The sequence below is a fragment of the Hemicordylus capensis genome, chromosome 10 (assembly GCF_027244095.1).
Source record: "Hemicordylus capensis ecotype Gifberg chromosome 10, rHemCap1.1.pri, whole genome shotgun sequence".
Lineage (NCBI taxonomy): Eukaryota > Metazoa > Chordata > Lepidosauria > Squamata > Cordylidae > Hemicordylus > Hemicordylus capensis.
The window spans coordinates 13393168-13415319 of NC_069666.1; the positions used below are offsets into that span (position 1 = coordinate 13393168).

Genomic DNA, 22152 nt, shown 5'->3' on the forward strand with positions numbered 1-22152 from the left:
TGAATGGAATGGAATGGACAACTTTAATAGTGCCTACATCAATGAAATGTTGTAAAGATCAAGGAAGATAATGATTCCTAACCACTTTGCACATTCTAAAGGACTGTCTAAATTATCCTCATCATCCACTTCAATTGATCTTGCTTAAAGTCTGGAGGACGGACTATATTGGAGATGATTCTGAGTTATGGCCTGTGGGTCTTTTGGATTTGACCTGCAGACTTGAGCTTTGGAGAGTCCCTATTTTTGTTTTTGTTTTATAAAGTTCACACAATTGCCACCAGATAAGGAAGTCAGGGAAATGTCAATGAAATGTCGGAATCTGGGAGCGCACCCTCCCAGTAGGCATGTTACCCAAGCATGCCCAAGTTCAGTTCCTGTGCTGCGTTACTGAGATTCTCTCAACTTTGTCCACCTAACTTAAAATCATTATTATTTTTTTATTATTTATTTGATTTCTATACCGCCCTTCCAAAAATGGCTCAAGGAAGTTTACACAGAGAAATAATAAATAAATAAGATGGCTCCCTGTCCCCAAAGGGCTCACAATCTAAAACGAAACATAAGATAGACACCAGCAACAGTCACTGGAGGTACTGTGCTGGGGGTGGAGAGGGCCAGTTACTCTCCCCCTGCTCAATAAAGAGAATCACCACGTTAAAGGGCACCTCTTTGCCAAATTAGTAGGCAATCATGGTTACAGAAGTCAAGAGAATCAACCAGCCTAAAGGTTTTTTGGGGGTGCCAAAAACGTAGGGGGGTGATGGTTTTACTAACTTAGTTGCTCTCCATTATGCTACAATATATCTGTTTAAAAAACAATTGTTTGCAAAAAAAAGTGGGGGCAGAGAAAAGGGACCATGCTAGCCCCCCCCAGCTATGGGTCTGGTGGGGGGACATGGTAATGTGACACGGAAACTGGATTTGTGTGGGTTCAGGCAACATGCCCACTGGGGAGGCATGCCCCTGGGTCCCAACATTTTATTGATATTCCCCGACCTCCTCGCTTGGCAGTGATCACATGAACCTGCCCTAAGTTTCTGGCTTTATGGTTTCTGAGTCATGATTGAAAGTGTGACGGCAGAAGTTATAAAATGGCTGGAAATACCATGACAAGAAAAATATTACCCTTCTGTCTCCCTAGTGACAAATGAGAGCCGTACATGGGAAGCTACCTTATACCAAGCCACATCGCTGGTCCATCCAAGGCATTGAGGCTCTTCTTACATGCACAGGAAACCAGGCTACAGGAGCCCAGCCCAGTTTCCTGTGCACATGTGTGAACCGCTGGGAGCTATGTGGCTCCCAGTGGTAAGCCCGCTTAATCCCCCACTCCCGTTAAATGAGGTTAGCAGAGTGAGCGCTCCACTAACCCCGTTTCAACTATTGTGTGTCGATAGAGACTACCAATAGTTTCAACTATCGCAGTGTGGCTCTGCACCGCAGTGACTCAGGAGGAGACCCCTGACCAGGAGGCCGCAACAAGCCTCCCGGCATCAGGGGGCTCCCCAGAATGCCCAACGCACTCATGCGCAAGGCATTCTGGGACTTCCAGGGGCTGGGTGGCCCCGATCCCTGCCACCTCGACTGACTCCATGACAGAGCCAGTAATTGTGTGGGCGGCTGATCCAGCCACCCAGGGAGGGCTGGATGTCTGTGTGCAGGTAGAGTGGGTCAAGCCCGCTCTCCCCACTAAACCCTGAAACAGGGGGTTCTTTAGAGAACCTCCTTTGAAGCAAAGCCGAAGGAAGTACATTCAACTTAGCCCTAGCAAAGACTGGCCTAAATTTAACAAAGTGAAGAGTGGTTAGATATCTAGCAGCCTGTTTCCCAGCTGGAAGAGAAATGCCAAGGTATAAAGGGGAACAACATCTATTACCAAGGTCAACTAGGCGTTGGTTGGTGTTCAATGTCACTCATATTCTACTATATTGCTTCCACTATCGTGACTCTAGGAGTGAATTACTGCATCCATTACTAGAGCAATTTCCTGGTAGGCCCGATTCCTTTTATCTTAACTATTGTTTAGCTGATACTAACGATGACGTCATTAAAGCGGTAGCCAAATTTATTTATGGGGCGATGGGAGAGACATCCCGCCACGGCCTTTTATAGGTTTGATTTCATGGTAGCTTTAGTTTTATTTGTATACGTACTGTTATATTTTCTTTATTTATTGTAATTCTGAATGGCTGTGTTATTGTCACTTCTGTTTGGCCTATGGCTGCAATAAAAGAACTACTACTACTACTACTACTACTACTACTACTACTACTACTACTACTACCATGGAACTCCGGCCTCAGCCTTATCTGGGTGTGCTTCATGTGCAAGTGTAGGCTTCCCCAGTGTCCTTCAGTCTAGGGAATGCAAGCCAGGATGGACATTGCTCAAGCAAGGAAGAAGTTTGATTGGGATTTTGTTGCTGCCGCAAGCCTGAACCTCAAGAGTAAATGTCACGGAGGATGGAAATATGAGAAGCACAGGGCCGTGGCTAAATACCTCATTCCACAACTGCTGGAATTAATAACTGCAACCTATTCAGAGACAGGATCACTAATTTGTGCTTTCAGGCTGCAAAGGCTTAAGTGAGGACTTGCAAATCAATAACTGATGTTGAGATTCATGTGGCTTCTCCCGAGAGGGCTGCCATTTGCTGATGCATTTCAGTTCTTAAGGTCCCCTCCTCAGTGACTCTGGCTCCGAAATTAACCTTGGATTACACAGGATCATTGTTTCTGCTAATGGATGGATAGGAGATAGCTTCTGCAGGGCTGCACACCATTCAGCAAGTAAACCCCAATCTTGCAAAAGGTATCCCCACCAACACTCTGTATTAAGAAAGTAGTTACAGATGTGGTCAAGTGGTAGTTAAATTAACAAATTGTATCAGAACAAGGGGAAAAAGAAGGCCACCGGAAAATAATATCATTTATAACTGGTCCCTCTTGATCAAAAGAGGGACCAGTCTTGACAAAGTGTTGGATAACACACAACCCTTAGGAACATAGAAGCTGCCATATACTGAGTCAGACCATTGGTCCATCTAGCTCAGTATTGTCTACAAAGACTGGCAGCGGCTTCTCCAAGGTTGCAGGCAGGAATCTCTCTTAGTCCTATCTTGGAGATGCTGCCAGGGAGGGAACTTGGAACCTTCTGCTCTTCCCAGAGCAGCTCCATCCCCTAAGGGGACAATCTTACAGTGCTCACACATCAAGTCTCCCATTCATATGCAACCAGGGTGGCCCCTGCTTAGCTAAGGGGACAAGTCAGGGCCACAGTGGCTGGGGATTATGGGAGTTGTAGTCCAAAAGCAGCTGGGGGGGGCCTAAGTTGAGCAGGCTTGTGTTAGTTCATAATTGGACAGTACACAATGAACAGAAGCTAGTTGCAATCACTTCTTCTGTTTTGTTTCTCTGCTTTAGCATCTGGAATAAAAGACAAGTTTAAGGCAGATGTGAAGTCGACTTGGGGGAAAACTGATATCTAAGCAATTAAGTTTTGAAAGCATGGGTAAGCAAGAATACTTTCCAGCTACTTATACCCTTTACTTCTTTCTAAAATAGGGTGACAGTTGTGCAACAGCAGACACAGAACCTTTCAAACATGCAAATTCTACAAGAGGGTTTGATTTGAATTGAATTGTACTTCTTTACGTTGCATGGCAGAATGAATCAGGACTTGATTGCATCATTTACATCCCAAGCTGATTTTGCTTAAATGAGAATCCTGTAGCTATTCATTAATTAGGACTGATAGTTCTCTGCAGTTCATAATTGGTTTCCAAACAGGTGTTTTCTTTCTGTCTTAGAAAAAAATAAATTACACAATCAAAACACCTAGATATATTTTCAGGATTGGGATACACAATGTTCCTAAAGCATAGCTCAAAACACAAACAACACATGAAGATATTTTACTGAAGGTCTATTTTAACCTGTTTAAATGCTAAATGAGGCTGGGCACAAATGGATGTAAATTATGCTGATAAGTTAGATTTTGGTTGCCTTCCAGACATTTTCAGAAATGGAGATGCCTTAACTCTAGATGGATTTGTTATTAACCCACAAGCCAGGCCTTCAAAGCTTGACATCGATACCATTTCAGGGGACATAGGAACACAGGAAACCCAGACCATTGGTCCATCTAGCTCAGTATTGTCTACACAGACTGGCAGCAGTTTCTCCAAGGTTACAGTCAGGAGTCTCTCTCAGCCCTATCTTGGAGATGCTGCCAGGGAGGGAACTTGGAACCTTCTGCATGCAAGCAGAAGTATTGTCTAGTCCCCACCAACCAGATCTCTGTTAGCGGCGGGGCCATGAGCAGGGCCTGAGATGATGAGCGGAGGGCCCTGGCAGGTTCATATGGGCGAATGCGGTCCAAAAGATACCCCAGCCCCAAGCCGTGTAGGGCTTTAAAGGTCAAGACCAGAACCTTGAATCTGTTGGAAGTGAAGGACTCTGCGCTGTCTCGTGTCTCAATGATGGGGGGGGGGGAGATTAGTGAGTCAGAGGGCTAGAGGGGTCAAGACATTGGTCATCCTTTCTCTCTACTGCTCTGACACTATCCCTTTGATATTGTCAGTATCTGGCCACCTGGCAGGGAAGTCCACAGTACCCAATGGAGCTGCAGAAACAAGGTACGGCTCAGACACAGTTCTTATTTATCGGGCTTGGCTGCAAGCTGTCGCCACAGAAGTTGACAAACGTTGCTTTCCAGCAGTGAATAGAAAGCTGGTGACATAATTTATAGTACAAGCCGAGAGCTCCCAGCTGGCAGGAGTTCAAGGCCTCTCAGCCCTTGGCAAGAGGCGTTTACTCCTCCTGATAGTTTCAAGCTGAGTTCTGCACCTTGTAATACGCCTCTGTTGTGGAGTCAGTGGAGGTTGCTTGCATAGCTCCTCTTCTGATTGGTCCGTCATGGTTTCTGCTGTCTCAGGTTGTTGTGCCTGCTCCGAATCATCTGCCTCAGCTGTTTCTTGGAAACTGACAGCCGGGCTCTGCCCCTCAGACACCCCGGCATCGGCTGAAAAGTTGACAGCTTCCCCTTCCTCCTCGCTGTCTGAGATCGAGGGCGTGACAGATATGTAGATTGCTACTCTCAGGGACTGTGTGCCTGCCTTCCACTTTCTTCTTCCCTCTTCTTCTTCCTTGCAACACGCATGCTTCTCTTTCCTTGCACCATGTGTGCAGAGATGCAGAATCTATCCCTCTGCATTCAGCTAGCTAGCTAGATTAGAGATCCTATCTCTCCACTTTACAATCTAGAATGGAGTTCACCAGTAAAGACTCCTTATATTAATTTGAAACGATGAACTGGCTCCAAGTTTCTTTTACTCTCAGCAGACACGCATGCCTAGGCAGACTCCACTGTGTTGTGCCTCAGTGCACTCTGCTGTAATAGAAGGGTATCTCTTACCAGAGAGAATTCCCAACAGAATCTACCCCGGAAGCAGACCGGTAACCAGTGAAGCTGCCACAGGATGGGTGTGACACTCATGAAGCAGCTTGCAGTCACGAGCATCCTTGCGGCAACATTCTGGACCAGCTGAAGCTTCCGAACCGTCTTCAAGGGCAGCCCCATGTAGAGCGTATTGCAGCAGTCCAATCTGGATATGTTACCCAAGCATGAGTGACTGAGGTGAGGTCTGACTTCTCAAAGTAGGATCACAGCTGGCGTACCTGGGAGGCTGGAGGAGTCTCCTACCTAATTGGCTGTACCAGCTTCTGCTGTTTGTTCTGGGGTAGAGGCTTCTTTAAACAACCAAGGCCTATGGAAATAATTTAAGCTACAGGACCACAACTTACTACAACTGACACTTTGCTGCAAAGTTCCAGTCTGACGGATAGGGGAGCAGGAAAAGTTGGGGGGAAGCATCTGCTACCCCTTGCTGCCTGTTGGAGCCTTCCCCGGCAAATTGGACGGTCGCTTTTCTTTTACAGAAGAGGCTGGTATGTCAATCAGTGAATGAAAGCCTGCTATGCAAAAGGGGGCCACGGATCACATCCTTCCAAACCAGACCCCTACAGCCCCTGGCCTCAGGTCTCATTTGTCTTTGCCCTGTTAGTATGAATTTGCACCTTGGCTCTGTAAAATGGCAGCACCTGGCCGACACTGATCAGAGTTAATTGCTCCCTGATGAGTTTAACGCCGGCAACTTCCTTTTCATCAGCAGTTCAGGGGGCATTTTTAAGTAAGGCAGCAGTATCCGCCACAAGTTCCAGTGGCACTTGAAGGAGGGAAACGGCTGCACTAATGGCTCCCCACCCTGTGCTGAAGCATCCCTGTCTCTGAGATCCTGTGGCAAATGTGACATTGCAATCACACGTCCTAAGTACCTACTTTAAATGGTGACGACGTCTGTGCTTTGCAATAGTGTTGCATAATGCAATCTATCTTTCCCATTTAGGACCACTCTGGGAAATACACCTTTAACATGACATGGCTCTTTACTTAGAAATCCATAATACGCTGGTGGTTGGGATTTTTCCAAGAGAGCTGCAGCTCACAGGAGGTGAAGGGCCTTCTAACTAGCCTCTGAGACAGCATCCCATAATCCACAGTTGGGCGCTTTGGATTGTTGCCTTCAATTGGTTTTGGAGAGGGAAGCGGAGTGTTATCTGCACAATGCACAGAGTGCTGCCTCTGGGAAGCCGGGCTCGGCCAACTGGGCAGATGGCTGGGTGCTCCATCCTGAAGGAAACAATCGTGCAAGAAACACAGAACCAGCATGCTGGGAACCGGAGTCCCTCCCCTGCACACTGTTGCATGCCCCAATATCGGCACACCAGGACACACAAGGAGCCAGTGTGGTGTATCGGTTATGGTGTCGGACTACAACCCAGGAGACTCAAGTACTGCTGCTGCACCATGGGACCATTTTTTAACACAGCGCTGGCAGGGGAAATGCGGCCGGTCGGGGGAGAGCACCCTCCCCAGTCCTTAAAGCTATCCCTCGCATCGAACCGGCTGAACTGCTGAACTTTCGAACCGGTTCGGAGGTCCGTAAAAAGGCCTCCAAACCAGTTCGTGTGCGCATCCCTACTGTTTACCTGCCTTGCTTGCTTTGCTGGCAACTAGGATATGACAGGATCCCATTTGCAGCCTGGCTGAGTGGGGTCATAGGAACATAGGAAGCTGCCTTAGGGTCTTGGTCCATCTAGCTCAGACCCTTGGTCCATCTAGCTCAGTGCTGTCTACACAGACTGGCAGCAGCTTCTCCAAGGTTGCAGGTAGGGGTCTCTTCCAGCCCTATCTTGGAGTTGCCAGGGCAGGAATTTGGAATCTTACATGATCTTTGCAGAGTGGCCCCATCCCCTAAGGGGAGTATCTTCCAGTGCTCACACATGTAGTCTCACATTCAAATGCAAACCAGGGTGGTCCCTGCTTAGCAAAGGAGACAATTCATGCTTGCTACCACACAACCAGCTCTCCTCCCTGAGTGGGCATGAGAACTCCATTATAATAATTTTTCACCCTTATGATGTCATTCAGCTAATGTAATTCATCTGACTGCCACAAGGGGCAGCACTCTGAAGGCTCACAGATCCCCAGTCTGAACACAGGTAGTTCCTGACATTAATTAACACCTTCAACTGAATGTATGGCAGTCAGGAACAGGAACAGCAGGCATGTTCCAACTTTCTGTCCACATATTTAGTGAATGTATGGAAAGACTCCCTGATAAAGACAGTGAGGCATTTTTGCACTTTTCCTAACTTTGGATCTAGTGGAAACAATCTGATTAGATTGTGTATAAGCAGTACCCACAGAACCAACAGGAAATTCTATCCCAGCTTCCTTCCTTTTTTGAACCTCAGTGTTGCATGCAACGTGCAGAGGAAAACTGGAAAGACAAACCAACGTTGAACAATTCTTCCATATTTTCTGTTAATTCAGGATAAAGTGCTAAGGCAGTCCTCATTGAAATGCAAATGACTGCATGGCAAGACAGTTATTTAACATGCAACAGTTCAGAATGCTGCAAATTATATGTTCATCTGAATTCATAAATGTACAGGGATTTATTTAAAATCTCCTCAAGACAGATTCATGACTGTGCATTTTATTAGCATAGGTGAAGAATAGGAATTAGCCACAATAATTAGCTAGGTCTGATGGAGCTGGGGAAATTAGGAAGAAAGAAAAAAGATCATTTGATGGCTTAAAATTTTTCATCTCTGTTATTATCAATTTGTTATTTATGGAACCAGAGACTGTAAAATACCAAACATCTTCTAGAAACTTCTGGCTGAAGGAAGAAATGTTGATCCCATTCTCAATTTCCAAATATAGAAAGCCACTAGTGATTCCTATGGAAATATTCCATATTTGATCTCTTACATAGTCCATAACTATTCTGCTGATCTTCTATTACAAGGAAGATTCTCCACCTTTTGTGGTTGACAATCCAGAGAATCTGCTCTTCTGGGTGAATAAACACATGAGGTTCAAGCTCTGCAGGGTCCTTGACTTCTTGTAAGAGAACCCTCCAAATTATACCATCTACCTGAGTGGGGCGTGGCTTTGGAAATGGGCATGGCAAACCCTCTCTCTTGCTGTTGCTTCCTTGCAACTGGTATTTAGAGGTATCATGCCTCCAAGGCTGGAGGCAATTTAAGTTATTTTCATGGCCACCATCATAGATTACTCCATAGTCCTGATATTTCCATCTGTAACCAATTGCAACTAGGGGTGTGCATGAAACACATTTTGCATTCTGTTCTGAGCTCAGAATGGAACACAAAGTATGTGAAATTTCCCATTCAGATAACTGGATGAGCCTGTTGTTCCGATGGAATGACCCTGGCTCGTCAGAACCGACTGACCCTGTTCCAAGAGCCATTTTTTAATCCATAATGGCGATCAGAACAGGGTTGGAACATTCCATCTTGGAGCAGGTCATTCTGTTCCAAGCTTGGAACAGCACTCACCCCCGCCCTTTAGGGGTGTTCTTTTCCAAGCTCGGAACCCTTGAAATGGGCCATTTCGAAGTGGAACATATCAACTTGGGAACGTTGTGCACACCCCTAATTCTAACGTCTCCCTTGGGCACTGAATATGGGAAGTAAGAAGCAAACAGAATACCTGTTCGTAGCAGAGAGGAAACAATGCAACTGTTATACGCATCAACGTATGTGCCCGCATGTAAGACTTCCTCATATTCCAGATGTTCAAACATATGGGAAGAAGAGATTCAATGGGCTGGAACCTCTTGAAACCATCATGCTTATGATAAAGTCGCTCGCTCTATTGTTCACTGGGTATTTTTTCCCCCTAGCCTTGCTAATGCAGTTACAGTTGTCTTTCACAGCTGCATCCACACCTACAGCTTTCTCTCCCAAATTGCTTTTATTATGCTAGATGGGAATAATACATCTGAGAAATGAGATGTGGGCCATATGTGGTCTTTTCCTTTCTAGCAGCAATCAAAAGACCTACATGGGTAAACCAATGAGCATAAAGTGGATTTGTGGGCGAAAAATCTACATGTTTGGAGGGAGCTAGAGTAAAGACACCGTGGGCCTGTGCAAAAAGCGAGGCTCATCAGAGACTAACCCCTTCCACCAAACCACGGATAAAGAGCAACTTAAAGCCCAGGGCCTCCTCCAAGCAAGAGACTCATCAATACTAGGGGTAGGGAGCCACTCTTGTGGCAGCAAGCATGAGCTGCCCCCTTTGCTAAACAGTGTCTACCTTGGTCTGCATTTGGATGGGCAACTTCATGACTGCAGTATGATATTTCTCTTAGGGAATGGGGCCTTTGCTCAGAGCATCTGCTTGCATGCAGAAGGTCCCGGGTTCAACCTCTAACAGCATCTCCAGGTAAAGGTAAACTGTGCTGTCGAGACAATTTCGACTCCTGGCACCCACAGAGCCCTGTGGTTGTCTTTGGTAGAATACAGGAGGGGTTTACCAGTGCCATCTTCCACACAGTATGAGATGATGCCTTTCAGCACCTTCCTGTATCGCTGCTGCCTGATATAGTACCAGTGGGGATTCAAACCAGCAACCTTCTGCTCATTAGACCAGCATTTCCCCGCTGCACCACTTAAGACGGCTCCAGGTAGGGCTGGGGAAATTAGTGTAGACAATACAGAGCTAGATGAACCAATGGTGTGATTCTACATAAGGCAGCTTCCTATGTCTCTATGAGGACACAGACAGGAGGCCCCACTCGCCTGTCAGAAGGAAGACAGCTGCTGGGAGTTGGTGCCCCTCCCCTCCCAAATACAGCTCTATCACAACTGTTGATTTTAGATGTATTGGATTTGACAGCAAAAGAAGAGTTACTGAGAGTTATGTTACCAACTTGGGCTGGCCAATGCTCGAAGTCTGGAGTGGAGGCCTGGTCTACTCACCCTGTGAGGCAGGTAGACCAGGCCTCCACCCCAGACCTAGTGTGTCAGCCTGCCTCGCAAGACTAATCCGCCTGCTGACCGCAATTGGTAGACCAGCAGTCCCTGGAAAAATGGTGCTCGAAACAGTCAAAGCACTCAAAATATTCCATCGAAACAGCAGGCTTGGCCGCTCGTCCAAAGGGACATATAGGGCACGGTGCTCCCTCAAGGAGCTTGGTCCCAAGCTGTTTAGAGCTTTAAAGGTTAAAGCCAGCTCTCTGAATTAGGCCCAGAAATGTACTGGGATCCAGTGCAGTAGACAAAGAACTGGCATGATCAAAACATCCAGCCCCAGATAATAATCGTGCAGCCTTATTTTGACCCAACTGCAGTTTCTGAAAATTTTTCAAAGGCAGACCCAGAGGCGTAACTAGGGAAAATGGCGCCCGGGGCAAGCACTGAAATCGCGCCCCCCCCACACCCCCAACATAATACATTATACTTAGGTTTTTCCTCACAAGCGCCCGCCGCCGCCGCCAAGCCAGGCCACTGACTGGCCGCCAGGCGCCAGCAAAGCAATGGGGGGGGGCGCAGGCGGCGCAGAAGGGACTGCTCGTGGGGAAGGGGGCACCGACGCGCTCCCTTGACTGCTGCAGCGCTGCTGCACTGAGCAGGAAACATTTGTATTAACAAAAAATTTTAAAAAATTAAAAAAAATTTGGTCATGGCGGCGCCCCCCATGTGACCAGAAAAGATGGCGCCCGGGGCACGTGCCCCCCCTGCCCCCCCTATAGTTACACCTCTGGGCAGACCCATACACAACTCATTTCTATAATCTAAATGTAAATTATATTGGAAATGACTATCATGCTAATATCTCTCCAGTTATGTCAACCGTTGGCGACCACAGCCTTCCTGTGTGTTGTTCCCCTTCTTTCTATATGGGCAGCTCACTTTTTTTCTTTTTCAGCTCTTTCCCTTTGAGCAAGTGAAACCTGAACCCTATCGTGTCAGCCTTAAAAAAAATCAAATCAATCACACACACTTTTCATGGAGGGCATTCTATCGCAATGCCCCCAAGGCCAAAGCACGAAGCATGTAAAATATGGCAGAATAAATATTTTAAAAGCTAAATAAGACAAATGGATTTGTGGGGAGCGGCAATGTTGGAGGGGGGCGGATTTCAACCTAAAAATAGACTGCATTATGTGTTGTAAAACATAAAGGAATCACATTTCATAGCTGGGAGAGTAAGTGGATATGATCTATTAGGTACACAAAAGAACCAATAAAGGCCATTTAGAAGTTGAACAAAACTCCCTTTGCTCAAGTCTTTTCGAAATGACAGAACCAAGACATGTAAAGCTTTGTAAATTGGCATCAGTACTTTAGAGTCAAACCTATTATCACCGTAGGCCAATTAAGCTTCCTTCCCCTAGCTAGTGGTAATACAACGGCATGAATTTGATCCAGCCGAAGCTATTTTCAGTACCTGCTGCATTCGGTGCTTAATGACACGGCTGGAAGGCGGGAGTTGGACTCCTCACCACTAAGGGGGGAACAAAAAGCAATCAAGTCAAGAGGAAAGAGAGATTAAACTTCCAGCAATTGGCAGAAGCATTTTACTTTGGGCAAAGTGGGATCAAAGCCATATTTCCACCTGGAAAGGGGAGGGCTGGAAATTGTGTTAAAGACTTACCCGAGTTCTTGATTTGCTCAGCGGGAAAGTAGTTTACAAAGATAGTGTTTTAAAATGCTTTGCAGAGCAATTCCATATGATGATCTGACAGCTTCATTTATTGGAATGGCTTAGGGTGGGTTTTATATATTCAGAATGCGGATGTGTGATAAACTGGATTGTTTTGTTCAGATAGGGTTAGGGCAGCCAACTTGTTTCATTGGCTCTTGCTTGCTCCTCTAGACCAGCATTTCCTAATGTTTTCTTTGTGCCACACCATACCTTCTTTAATTACATTTGTACCCCAGCACACTCCTCCCTTTCCTTCTCCTTTTTCTTTTGCTGCATTATGGGGCAAGTTAGCCCAGAAAGCGAGGACTTTAAACTTCTCACTTTCAAAGCTGACTCATGCCCTTCTATGCCAGGAGAAACACATCCCTCCTGATGAGCGATGGGGTGAGTCAAACCCAGAAGCGGGGAGGTTAAACTGCTCACTTTCTGGGCTATAAAAGTAAAGTGTGCCATCGGGTCGGTGTCAACTCCTGACAACCACAGAGCCCTGTGGTTGTCTTTGGTAGAATACAGGAGGGGTTGACCATTGCCTCCTCCCGTGAAGTATGAGAAGATGCCGTTCAGCCTCTTCCTATATTGCTGCTGCCCAATATAGGTGTTTCCCATAATCTGGGAAACATAGCAGTGGGGATTCAAACTGGCAATCTCTGGCTTGCTAGTCAAGTCATTTCCCCAATTTGCCTGACTCATCCCATAATACAGCAGAAGTGACGCATTCTCCCAGCTCAGAAGGAGGCAAGTCAGTCTTCAAAGTGAGGAATTTAAAATCCTCACTTTGGGGCTTGATTCGGCCAGGGCATACTCGCGTCCTGTGGCACACCTGTTGGGAAACATGGCCCTGGACTGAGGAGTGGTTTGATCTGAAAACATTTGCAGGCAATAGATCTAATCTCTAGGCCATTAAAATCTTCACCTGCCAATTTCTGCAGACCGAGTTGCTGTTTTATTCTCATCTAGATCTCCCCCCTGTCTTTTGATTGTAATCATAAAAGAATAATTTAAAATGTACATGCATGCACATAACCCAACTGTCTTTAGCCTTGTGGCTGGTGGCATCAAGCCCCAAAGTGAGGATTTTAAATTGGCCAAAGGGAATTTCCCTTGAGGTCTGCAGACTCTAAACAGGCAACTGGCAATGGAAGTAGATCAGAGTTCTTGCTGGCGGCGGGGGTTTGGGGTGGGAAGCAAGATTGCTGCGACAGATCCTTCTCTGGCCAGTGGTGGTGGTGGTGGGTTCCAGCTGATTTCCCTCTTGCCAATATGTTCCTCCTGGGAGGGAGGGGGATGCACAAACTCCCCTGGGGTCCAGAGTCCTCTGGCTGGTGGTGGAGGCTAGAACATGCTTCTCTTCAGATTTCTAGTCCCTGGCCCATGTGTGTGTGTGCTAAAGGCACAGGAGCACCCCAGGCAGGCCCTACCCACCCCAGATCAGCTGGCAATCCTAGTAAGTGCATTGGCAGCAGGCCACTTGAGGTAAGAGATAACAAGGGATCATTGAGATTAAGGATAGAGCCATACAGTAAAATGATTGCAGATAAATGGGATTGACCAGCCTGAGAGGCTGCAGCCTGCCAGGAATGACAGGAGGAGAGCTGGTCTTGGGGTAGCAAGCATGACTTGTCCCCTTAGCTAAGCAGGGGCCACCCTGGTTGCATATGAATGGGAGACTTGATGTGTGCACACTGTAAGATATTCCCCTCAGGGAATGGAGCCACCCTGGGAGGAGCAGGAGGTTCCAAGTTCCCTCCCTGGCAGCATCTCCGAGATAGAGCTGAGAGAGATTCCTGCCTGCAACCTTGGAGAAGCCGCTGCCCGTTTGTGAAGACAATACTGAGCTGGATAGACCAATGGTCTGACTCAGTATATGGCAGCTTCCTATGTTCCTATGAATATCTACAACTCCATCACCATCACCATCCCTTCTAATAGCAAAGTCTGATGGCCAAGTGCCTATCAGTTTGAAAAAGGGCCAACCAAAAATAATATCCTTTCTACATACTCAAGGTTGGGGGGGGGAAGGTGCAGATACCCCCTTTGATGAGTTCCCCCTTCATTTCACTGAACTCCCCGAGCCAAATCTAATGACTTATATCTTCAATGTTCACCCCCACCCCCATGTACACTGTACAATGGGTGTACAGTGTACACAGGTACAACCATTCACATGTTACACGAAATGCAGGTACAGAAGTACACTTCCTATCCACACACAAACACATGCGCCAGTGTACAGCATAATTTTATCTATACAGCATAATTTTGGATTCAGGTTCAAGTCATGAGCCTGATTCAGACATTATGCTGTATGAGTGTTTCATCAAAAATGTCCATACTTGTCTAGCTTGTTTATCAAGTGCTGGACATGGGGAAAAAACTATTGTGCTTTAAGAAGAGTGTGGATGTGGATAGGGCTTTAAAAATAAGTATGTGTTAATTTTACACACAGAAAATAAGGTTCTGTAGTGCAAAGGTTCTGTAGTGTGGAACAGCAGGCAGGAGACATGATGGAGAAGGGGTAGCCAGAGATAAGAGCTTTGATGAAAGATGTAACATATTAAGCAAATGAACTATAGCAACACACATTCTCCTGAGCAATACTTACTAATATTTCTCATGCTGGTCTTCGGACTCACGTAAATCATTCCACACACTTCAGCCATGGGTGTAATTACCTCCCAGCTTACTGAAAATGATTAAAATGCAAAATCAGTGGCTAGGCAAATGCTGGTGGCATCTTACATATGATTGCAGTTATGTGGCAACCGAGAAGAGATACTGTGGTTGTAGCTCGGATTCTTGAAACTATAAGTGCAGTAGGAGAAACCTTAAGAAAGGTGGCTGACAACTAGAACAGCCGTCGGGGACTTAGCCGAGCAGAGTCCCCACACAGAGAGGCGGCTCTGAACTCAGCCAGGGGATGGCTTCAAGTGATACGCCAAAAACGATCCGTCGATTTCTCGGGTTCGGCAGCAAACTTAGCATCCGGTGGCGAGCAGTCAGTCAGTCAGTCCTTTATTACGGTCATGGACCAGTGCATAGCTAAAACATACATACTTACATGCTTACATATAAGAAAAGAGACTCAGCATAATAAAATGGACAGATTATAACACAATAGTACCAAGTTAAAATTAGAACAGTTATGGTGAACTCCAAATAGGTCTGACTGAAAACCTTATTAAGCAGAGCACCCTCCATTGCAATCATGAAACAGGAATCACAGGGGAAGGAAAGAAAAGAACAGAACATTATTAAAAACCTGAGCGGATGGTGCAAATGATATGACAATACCTTGCCATTTTGATGATTAAGTTGTCATCAGAACTGGACAATAAGTACTTCAAATAGAAGTCATCCAAGTGCCCGGGAAAACGTTGCAACAAAGGGGACACTAATCTTAAGCGGATGTCCCTATAAAAGTTACAATAAAGTATTGCATGCGCAATTGTCTCCACTTGACCAGACCCGCAAGGGCAAAGTCGAGCAGAAAAAGGGGTACCTTTAAATCTTCCCTCCATGACAGCAGATGGAAGCGCATTAAGACGGGCAAGCGTCAGAGCACGTCTAAATTTGGGGATGGTAACTAGACTTAGATAGCTAGCTGGTTTAATGTTGAAGATTTGGTCCCCTAGAAAGATATTCTTAGGCAGAGAAGCGACTTCTTCCTGCAGTTCCATGTCCATGATATGTTGTTTAATCTCAGTCCTGGCACGATCGTATCCCAATTTTATAATCTCATCCTGAGAGAAACCATAGTGAGCCAATTTGTCAGCAATTTGGGTCTGGGTGGCGAGCACAATATGCTGCTATTGGTTATGTCACGGGAACCCACCAGCGTCAGCATATTCTGCCTGACTTTCAGTGCTGGAATCAATGTCTGCAGCCCAAGATTTGAAGTCAGTTCTGGAACTGGAAGTCGGGTAGGTTTGCATGACATGACCCATGTTGGCATATTGCAACCCTGGCTGGAAGTCAGGCGGCCCAACGAATGCCAGGGATCAGCAGTTCAGCTTTTAGTGTGGAGCTGCCCAGAGTGCTGGAGGAGAGCTGGTCTTCTGGTAGCAGAGCAAGCATGACTGGTCCCCTTAGCTAAGCAGGGTCTGCCCTGGTTGCATATGAATGGGAGACTAAACATGTGAGCACTGTAAGATATTCCCCGTGGGCGATGGAGCTGCTCTGGGAAGAGTATAGAAGTTTGTTTGTTTATTATTTTATATATTTTTATTGTGTGTGTGTGTGTGTGTGTGTGTGTGTGTGTGTGTGTGTGTGTGTATACTATACATATTTTAGAAGTTCCAAGTTCCTTCCCTGGCATCTCCAAGATAGGGCTGAGAGAGACTCCTGTTTGCAACCTTAGATAAGCTGTTGCCAGTCTAGGTAGACAACACTGCTCTAGATGGACCAATGGCCTCACTTGGTATATGGCAGCTTCCTGTGTTCCTATGTTGCTGAGCAGCAGACCACATGTGTGTGGGGGTGGGTGGGTGGTGGTTTTTGCTGCTCTTCCCTGCCTGCACAAACGCCCTTTCTCTTCCAAAACTATGTCCCTGTGGGTCATGCACAGCCCTCAAGCCGGAAAAACTACACCTCTCACATGCACTGAATCCAGAGCAGCCTCTCAGAGAAGCTCCACTGCATCTCTAGGGGGCTGCTCCGGATATCAGCCAACCACTGTCTCCTAGCTACATTAATGCCAACTGGCTGAATTGTTTTGCAAGCTTTGAGATCCTGCAAGATTCTTTTCCAGGCAAATCTGTAGCAGCCAAGATTTTTTATTTTTTTAAAATGCATTTTCTTCAGATGCACACAAATGTTTAGTGAGGAACAAGGGTGTTAGGGGTGGGGGCATTTGCTCCAAGGTAGTGTCTTTGATCATGGTGTCAAAGAGGGTGAGTCATGTGCAACGAAAGTCAAGGCAGCTCTGCAAATTGCGTGGTGAGGCAAATGGCCTCTGTGCATGTGTGGAGGTCATGAAAATGGCCTCCGCACGTGTGCAGAGGCCAGAACCGAGCCAGCTCTATAAGCTCTATGCATATCGATGACACTTCAGTCCTGACCTCATGATGATCTCTTCCAGCGGTTTCATGTGGATGACAAACAGCATGAGAGCGCCTTGCAGGATCCCAGAGACAAAGGAGTCGAGTAGATGTCCCCCAGCACCACCTTCAAGAATCTCCCCTCCCCTGCAAGAAAGGACTGGAATCACTCCAATGCACCACCGCAAATCCCTATACCTGAGAGGCGGTCCAGAAGGATACCACGGTTGGTGCTATTGAATGCCGCTGAAAGGTCCAGCAGAACCAACAGGAACACACTCCTCCTGTCTAGTTCCTGGTAGGGATGTGCATGGAACCACATGGGGGAGGCTCGAAAGCGGCGGGGGTGCTGCTTTAAGAGCAGAGGAGGACACACTTACCCCTTTCCCCCCCGCTGGCATCCATTTTTTCCCCCAAAGCTCATCGGGATGGCAGCATACCTCCCTGTCGCCCCATTGCCCCCGTTGCCTGGATATGACCAGAAGTATCAGGCAGGTGCATCAGAGACTTCCAGTCATATCTGGGCAACGGGGCAGCAAGGAGGTACACTGCTGCCCCAATGGGCTTTGGAAAAACAGACGCCGGTGGGGGGAAGGAGACGTGGAGGGGTAAGTGCACCCTCCCCTGCTCTTAATGTTAGACATCCCCGCCGTCGAACCAGCGGAACTGCCGGTTCTTCAAACCAGTTCAGAGGCCCATGAAGGGCCTCCGAACCGGTTCCGTGCACATCCCTAGTTCTTGGCATAGGTCATCCACCAGGGTGACCAAGGCAGATTCAGTCCCAAACCCAGGGCGAAAGCCAGATCGAAAAGGGTCTAGAGCAGGGATTCTCAACGTTGGGTTCCCAGATGTTATTGGACTTCAACTAGCATAATCCCCAACCAAAGGCCACTGGGGCTGGGGATTATGGGAGTTGATGTCCAATAACATCTGGGGACCCAACGTTGAGAATCCCTGGTCTAGATAATCCGTATCATCCAAGACCCTTTACAGCTGCACAGACACCACCCACTTTATCACCTTACTTTAAAAGGGAAGATTTGAAACAGGTTGATAATTATCAAGGTTGGTGGAATCAAGGGAGCGCTTTTAAAATAGTGGTCTTACCACTGCCTGCTTGAGGCTCAATGGCATCTTGCCCTCCCTTAATGAAGCATTAATAATTGGCTCCAGCCACATACCTATGTCTTCCCTGGCAGATTTTACTAGCCATGAAGGGCAAGGGTCCAGAACACATGCTGTTGCCCACACACTGCTGAGGATCTTGTTATCCACCAGTTATGATGGCCTTTGACTGGTTCTCATTATCATCCACTATCAGATGACTTGCAGCATAGAGCTGAACCGAAAGTGGGGGGAGCAGAGCAAGAGTTTGGTGCAAGTGTAATGCTGCGAGATCCCCTAACCATGGTTAGGAGTTCTGGAATAGCCCATGGATTTAGGTGCTCCCCCCTCCACTTGCACATATTCTCCCTCTCCCTTTTGGTACTAACCATGGTAAGTGCTACACCTACACCAGCATTCTCTCTAAACCTGATCAGCTCCAAATTGCATTTTGCAAACATGGTTGGAACTTGGAGCCCATCCTAGCCATGGATAGCCACAACAGATGGCGCCAATGTAAAGCTAACGAGGGGACTTATACATGAGAAAGAGAGGGATGGAGAGAGGGAAGGATGAGTTAGGAGAGGGAGACCGCTGGCCCAATCATGGCTACGAGATCATAGGAACATAGGAAGCTGCCATACCAAGTTAGACCATTGGTCATCTAGCTCAATATTGTCTACTCCAACTGGCTGCAGCTCTCCAAGGTTTCAGGTAGGATTCTCAGCCTTACCTGGAGATGCCTTCTCTAGGTAAGGGGCCATCTGCATGCAAAGCAGATGTTCTACCACTGAGCTATGACCCATCCGAAATCATTTTCCCCTGACCAGGGACTTGAAACCTGGACCTAGAAGTCTGATGCTCTACCGACTATGCGATTTGGCAGCACCAGGCCTGAACTGAGCAAATACAATGCACCCTCTGCTATGTATGTATTCCACAACCCAAGATCATTCTGAGAAGGATACATTATCTGTGTAATTGAGCCTTCCGACAGAAATAAACTGAGCCCAAAATAGTTAACAGAGATTTGTATTTTAAAGGCTTAAAACCACGATTTCGACTGTGAATGAACAGCCTCAGAGGCAGAACATCAGAAAGCCTTTGAACGGGGAGCCATGATTTCAATAGTTGCTTGATTATATTCTACCTGCTCATTTTAAGGGAATTTGAAGACATCCAAGACTGAATATCACACAGAAAATTATGCAAAAGATAAACCACTTTATACCATCAGCAGGGACTGGGAAGTATAGGGAGGAATTTTCTGCATACCAATGGCACTACAAAACAAGGAGACTGAAAGATGTTACCCAAGGGAAGAGAGCAAAATGCAAACTTGGAGGAGGGATGAGAAACGGGTACCGCAAATGGCATTTCAGAGAGTCTCAACTATTTGCAAGAGCAATTCCACAAATAAATGGTGGGAGATAAACACTAAGAAAAAGCAGATAAACAAGACTAGTAAAACTAGTATGAAAAGCCCCAGAGAGGCGGGCAGACAAGCAGTAGCATCAAAGACACCGACAGGCACATTTAATTAACAGATGCGATAAGCCACAATATACACAGTGATCGGTATCACGGAGGAAAACTACGTACTCTTTCAGGACGTTTCCGAGGTGTCCAGATTCACTTATCTAACTCTTTCGAATCTTCAGGTGTGTGACTGCTGTGATTCCCTTGATTTGTGAATGATCCAGTGAAGGTGGCCAGCCCAGGATTGGCCTGGACAGTCTAAGAATTGGACATCCCGTCCAAAATTGAAAAAAATTGCCTTCCTGGGTACTAAACGCCCAGGAAAAGGAACAGAGGAAGCTGCCTTCTCCCATTGCCTTCTCCTCAAGTCAGACCGTTGCTCACTTGAATGAATTTTAACCATAGTTCCTGGTGCGTCTCTCCAGGCATTGTAGCAACAAGGTGCCAAACTTTAAAAGCCCCATCTTCTTAGCCTTTCTTTGACACTCAAGCTGCTGACTGACAAGGTTGGTTCTCTATATATGGCTCAGTAAATCCCTTCCTCTCCTTTCTTAGTCATCTCTAGCATTAGCTAGAGGTGGTAGCAGACCTCTGGGTTTAACCGTGACGTACACCAAATGGTGGGCCACCTTAAGTGGCACAGCGGGGAAATGCTTGACTAACAAGCAGAAGGTTGCCAGCTCAAATCCCTGCTGGTATGTTTCCCAGACATACCACACCTATATCGGGCAGCAACGATCTAGGAAGATGCTGAAAGGCATCATCTCAGACTGTGCAGGAGAAGGCAATGGTCAACCCCTCCTACCAAAGACAACCATAGGGCTCTGTGGGTACCAGGAATCGAAATCGACTTGACAACGCACTTTACTTTACTTACACCTAAAGGTGCAGCGGGGAAATGACTTGACCAGCAAGCCAGAGGTTGCCAGTTTGAATCCCCACTGGTATGTTTCCCAGACTATGTTTTCCCACTCAATCACAGATAACTCGGAAGACTTACCACCTTGTTGAGTAGCCTATCTGATGTAGTAGAGCCTATGCAATTTAACTGATGAAGGGATGGGACTGAACTGTGGAGATTTAAGTTGCAAAGAAGGAGCTATTCAGCAAATGTTAGCTCACACTATGGCAAACGTTAGACTATGAGAAACACCTATATTGGGCAGCAGTGAAATAGGAAGATGCTGAAAGGCACTGTCTCATCTCAGACTGCGCGGGAGATGGCAATGGTAAACCCCTCCTGTATTCTACCAAAGACAACCACAGGGCTCTGTGGTTGCCAGGAATTGACACCAACCCGACAGCACACTTTACTTTATAAGAACAGAGAAAGCCCGGTTTCTAGAATGCTGATTGCCCAATGCAAATATCTTTCATTTTTCACCTGCACTTGTGTTACTGTCATATTTATTTTGCATATTTGATTGAATTTATTGAGGTGAAACACTTCTAAACCACTTCTGTGCAAAGAACACTTTTTTGGGGGGGGGGATATGTGCAAAACAGCTTCCAAGCACCACATTTCAGCATTCTTTCCAATCCTGGTCCCAAACAAGAAGGATTTAAAAATTTGTGTCCCCCCTGCCCCCGCTTTGAGAGTTGTGTCCAGGAATTGTCTCTGATAAATGTGGCAACCCTAGACCAAACAGATCCACACCCAATCACAGATAACTCAGGAGACTTATCCCCTTCTTGAGTAGCCAATGTGATGTAGGAAAGCCCATGCAATTTGATCGATGAAGGGATGGGATTGAACTGTGGAGATTCAAGTTGCAAAGAAGGAGCTATTCAGCAAAAGTTAGGTCAGCTACAAAAGCGTGATGAAACCAGAAGCTGTGTCCTGAATGAGGCCATGAGCTGTTTGCCTTGAAACAGCTTCCCCTTGGGAACTTTTCTCTTTAACTTTAGTTCCATTGCTCGTGTTATAGAGGCCTAGGTTCTGGAAAACTGAGATAAGGAAGTCTTGGTTTTTTCTTTCTTTTAAAAACCCGATAGTTCTATTTCTAGGATGCAGTATTGCATTGTGTCCAGCTGTGATACCACTTATTCAGAGGGGGCTGAATGACTAAGAAGTGTTTTGTTTTCAAAGATGACCATGAACTCACTAGGAATTCGTTAACAGGTACAAAGATTCGGGTTGCAAAGCTGATACTACAGAACGGTTCCAAAAAATGGAATTAGAAGAGACAAGAACAGATGAAGGCTTTGCTTGATACTTAAGGACTCTGTGGGATAGTCCATCCCTGCTGCGGGGTGGCCATAGCTCAGAGGCAGAGCATCTGCTTTCCATGAAGAACACCCCAGGGTTAGCATCTCCAGGTGGGGCTGGGAGAGACTCTTGCCTGAAATCTTGGAGAAGCCACTGCCAGCCAGTGTAGAGAAAACTGAGCTAGATGGACCAATGCTCTGACTTGGTATAGGCAGCTTCCTATTTTCCTGTGGA

At 46.5% G+C, this 22152-nt stretch overlaps 1 long non-coding RNA gene across 2 annotated transcripts in view; it reads right to left on the minus strand.

The window, feature by feature from the left end:
• Nucleotides 1–3577: 3577 nt before the first annotated feature.
• LOC128334676 (uncharacterized) overlaps nucleotides 3578–22152 on the minus strand; it is a 33449-nt gene continuing 14874 nt past the window's right edge. Inside the window, exons 1-3 of one of the 2 annotated variants that reach the window (XR_008311354.1) lie at nucleotides 17148–17261; nucleotides 14693–14773; nucleotides 3578–3806 (exon numbers count right to left, since the gene is read on the minus strand). This is a non-coding gene — a long non-coding RNA (uncharacterized LOC128334676). Of the gene's footprint in view, nucleotides 3807–14692; nucleotides 14774–17147; nucleotides 17262–22152 lie in introns of those variants that run through there. The other variant, XR_008311355.1, reaches the window with a different exon arrangement.